This window comes from Gekko japonicus, unplaced genomic scaffold, assembly GCF_001447785.1.
Source record: "Gekko japonicus isolate JY-2015 unplaced genomic scaffold, Gekko_japonicus_V1.1 scaffold5598, whole genome shotgun sequence".
Classification (NCBI taxonomy): Eukaryota; Metazoa; Chordata; class Lepidosauria; order Squamata; family Gekkonidae; genus Gekko; species Gekko japonicus.
The window spans coordinates 18,834-22,848 of NW_015170432.1; the positions used below are offsets into that span (position 1 = coordinate 18,834).

The window sequence follows — 4,015 nt, forward strand, 5'->3', positions numbered from 1 at the left end:
CATTCTTTATGGAGAGCCAGTTTGGTGTAGTGGTTAAGTGCCGGACTCTAATCTGGGAGAACCGGGTTTGATTCCCCACTTCTCCACTTGCACCTGGCTGGATGATCTTGGACAAGCCATAACTCTGGCACAGCTGTTCTTGAAAAAGAGCAGTTTCTATCAAGAGTTCTCTCAGCCTCACCTACCTCACAGGGTGTCTGTTATGGGGAGGGGAAGGGAAAGGAGTTTGTAAGCCGCTCTGAAACACCTTTGGGTAGTGAAGGGCGGGGTATAAATCCAATCTTTTCTTCTTCTCTCATATTTAGGCATTTGGAAGGCTTGTCAGCCCATTGGGTTTTGTCTTTCCTGCCAATTCAATACAAAACTGGATTTTAAAAAACCCTGAAACTGGTACCTTGTGACTGGGGTGAATTTATCCGTACTGTACGAGACAGCCTTAAAGTGTGTCCTGTGCTGTCTGCCTTTTGTTTAGGGAAAACACCCTTCCCTTTGTTGGGATTGCGCTAGGACTGAAATCACACACAACTCCTTGTTCCTGCCCGTTTGTGCATCAGCATCAGTGGGCTGCTTCGGAGATGTCGCCTTCGCCATGGCAATGGAGCCTGGCTGTTGAAGGAAGCTGCTGGTAAGCTTTGTGCTAACGGAATGTCAAACGTTACAGATTCAGGGTGTTCTGTTTACGTATCGGGTGTGTTGGCTAAAGCTGTCTCCTTTAATCCTCTTTTTTAAAAGTGCCCTTCAGCCTAGCTTTTCCTTCAGGTGTTTATGTTACTAGCTGAGGATGCTTTGCCAGGAATGTTTTAGAAAAATCTGGTTCCCAGGAGTCGCAACGTTAAGCAGTAGATTAGTGGTAGATTTGTGTAACTTTCCTCGGCCTTGGATGAGGATTTCTTTCTGTCTTTCTTTGTGTATCATAGAATCACACAGAGTTGGGAGGGGTCCTACGGGCCATCTAGTCCAACCCCCTGCTCAATGCAGGATCAGCCTAGGGCGTCCCTGACAAGTGTTTGTCCAGCCGCTGCTTAAAGACTGCCAGTGAGGGGGAGCTCACCACCTCCCTAGGCAGCTGATTCCACTCTTGCACAACCCTGACTGCAAAAAAAGTTTTTCCTAAGATCCAGCCGGTACCTCTTTGCCCTTAATTCTAAACCCTGACTGCAAAAAAAGTTTTTCCTAAGATCCAGCCGGTACCTTCCTGCCCTTAATTCTAAACCCATTGTTGCGAGTCCTATCCTCTGCTGCCAACAGGAACAACTCCCTGCCCTCCTCTAAGTGACAGCCCTTCAGATACTTCAAGAGAGCAATCATGTCCCCCCTCAACCTCCTCTTCTCCATACTAAAGATTCCCAAGTCCCTCAGTCTTTCCTCCTAGGACTTGGTGTATGTATGTGTGTATGCCTGGAAGTCGTGGTTGACTTCTGGCTACCCCTAATGGGGCTAGGACGTTTCAGAGAGGTGGCTTACTGTTGCCTGCCTCTGCGTCCCAGCCCTGGTATTCCTTGGAGGTCTCCGAGTACTTGCCAGCGTCGGCCCTGCTTACCTTCCGAGATCTGACGAGATCGGGCTTGCCTGGGCTGTCCAGGTCAGGGGGGGTGAGGAACAGTTTCAAAGTACGCAGCAGGTTGCCTTGAAACAAGGTCTGTCTGCTTCACCTGTCCATCGGTTTCCACCCAGGTAATGAGCATCAGTATTCTGAAGGAGTCTACAAAATTTATTTATTTTATTTACGTTATTCATAGTCTACCTTTCTCACAAGGGCTCAAGGCGGATTTCAGCACAGAGTGAATCAATACAATCGACAGAACGGGACACTCAGTAGACCAGGGGTGTCGCCGGCTCTGACATGAACGAGACCTTGTCGGGCTGGGCCATGTGTGTCATATCTGTAATACCAGGTAGCGGAGATATAAACTTTATAAAGGACACAAACGCGAAGGGTGTTTTTTTACTTAAAATAAAAACATGCTTAAAACATTAGCACTCTTACAATGTTTTGTTTATTTAACAGTGCCTGATAACTGATACCTCTTGCTCTGAATTACTGCATCAAAATGTCTGTGCTGTTGCAATCTTGATTTGATTACGCTGTTCAGGTGTGTCTCTGTAAGCCGCAAACCTACAATGATGCAGCAGAACTGGAAGAAGCAGCAGAAGACAGCCCAGTTCCACTGCGGGCCTGATAGAAGCCCTCCGGAGGCCTGATCTGGCCCCCGGGCTGCATGTTTGACACCCCTGCAGTAGACAGTGCAATAGGATTAGGATTGTAGACCCACCCAGAAGTTTAAAAACACAACTGAAATGATGCAGAATTCCATAGTGGGATCCAAGTTTCAACAAGTATTGACCACAGTCCCTAATAATTTTCCTAAGTAACTTTGTTAATCATTTGTAAAGGGGTTAAGTTTTTCTATATCTTAACTAAAATACCTCCATCAGTACTTCATCCCACAGTGTCTTGTGCCAGGATCGAACACATTGGTTTCTTGTTTCCCATGCCCTGGCTATTGGTAATCTTGTACCAGAGATGAGGGAGAATACATTTTTTTATGCAGTAGTTTTTAATTGTCCTGGGGAGGGGCGGAGTTTACAGAATAATAGTCATCTGGCATGACGTTCTGTCTAATTACCCTACTGATCTCCTTATAGATCCGAATCCCAAAAAAGCTGTAGATAATTATATAACCGCTGAGTATCACAATTTGTTCCCTGCAGCTGGTGGCTCCATTAGCAAAGGAAATATCCCTGTTCTTAGCGGCTGTTGTTCCAATAGTGGTTAAATGCAAATACAATTCCAGTATTTGCAATATATGTTGGCTGGAACAGAAATCCAATTTATTTGGATGAGTGCTGGATTTGCTGTAACTATACCCTACACTATTTAAAAAGTCAGCAGGGGAGAGCCAGTTTGGTGTAGTGGTTAAGAGCGCGGACTCTAATCTGTGAGAACCAGGTTTGATTCCCCACTCCTCCACATGCAGCTGCTGGTGTGACCTTGGATCAGTCACAAGTTCTTTCAGAGCTGTTCTCTCAAGAGCAGTTCTCTCAGAGCTCTCTCAGCCCCACCCGCCTCACAGGGTGTCTGTTGTGGTGAGCGGAAAGGAAAGGGATTGTAAGCCGCTCTGAGACTCCTTTGGGTAATGAAGGGCGGGGTATAAATCCAGTCTCTTCTCTCCTTTGACCCTGCGTGTTCTGCGGGGCTCGCCTGTATTCTCACATCTACATGATGTTTAATATAAACGAATCTTGCTAAAAACAGCAATGGTTGCACTCAGGAGACACATGCCAGAACTTTGAGCTGTTTTAAGGACATTTAGGGGACATCAGTTACTGTAAATAGCCTCACTTTGTGTGTTTTGTCCTAATGGTCGAGACTGTTGTCTCTTCAGTGCAATGTCGCTTTGATAGCGACACATTTAAATAGTGGCTAACGAAAGAATGACGAATACCTGTGGGATAAGATTAGCAGTTCTCATTATGCTCCCATGTAGAACACTGCTCCACGTGTTGCCAAATAATACGTGGGGTATACATGTTACTAAACATCACCAGGACGCAGGGGAGCCTTAGTTGTCCTTCCTGTACAGTGATGACAGTAATTCCTCTTTTTAGGGGGATTGCTTTCAAGCTTGTTCCATTGCTGGGGTGAGTCAAACTTGCCTCTGGCTGACACTGACAATCCGTTCAGTTGCCCTGGAGAACTGGAAGCGACAAGAGATCTGGCCACACGTGCAGCCTTTGGAGCACAAAACCTCTGCTCCCATCTCCCTTTCTTGGATTGGGGGATGGAGGAGGAAGAGCGAACAACCCCATGTGCTGCCTTCGTAAAGTAGCTCCGCGATAGAAGGCGCCGCTTGGAAGGTTGTGCCCCTGCTCACGGGGATGACTTCTTGTGTATTTGAGTCGTTCTCCCAGTGGAAGGAGTAGGACAGAAAGGAAATCAAGATCTGGTTGAAATCAGAAAGTCAGACCATGGAGCACAGTGTATTGCCAGCTGCCTGTCCCTGCCAGGGAAAGA

General features: G+C 46.7%; 1 protein-coding gene across 1 annotated transcript in view; it reads left to right on the forward strand.

The window, feature by feature from the left end:
• Window positions 1–589: 589 nt before the first annotated feature.
• The window catches only part of RCBTB1 (regulator of chromosome condensation (RCC1) and BTB (POZ) domain containing protein 1), a 27,320-nt gene continuing 23,894 nt past the window's right edge, over window positions 590–4,015 (forward strand). Inside the window, exon 1 of the mRNA XM_015418304.1 lies at window positions 590–625. The gene's annotated coding sequence lies outside the window, so the exon portion shown is untranslated. The remainder of the gene's footprint in view (window positions 626–4,015) is intronic.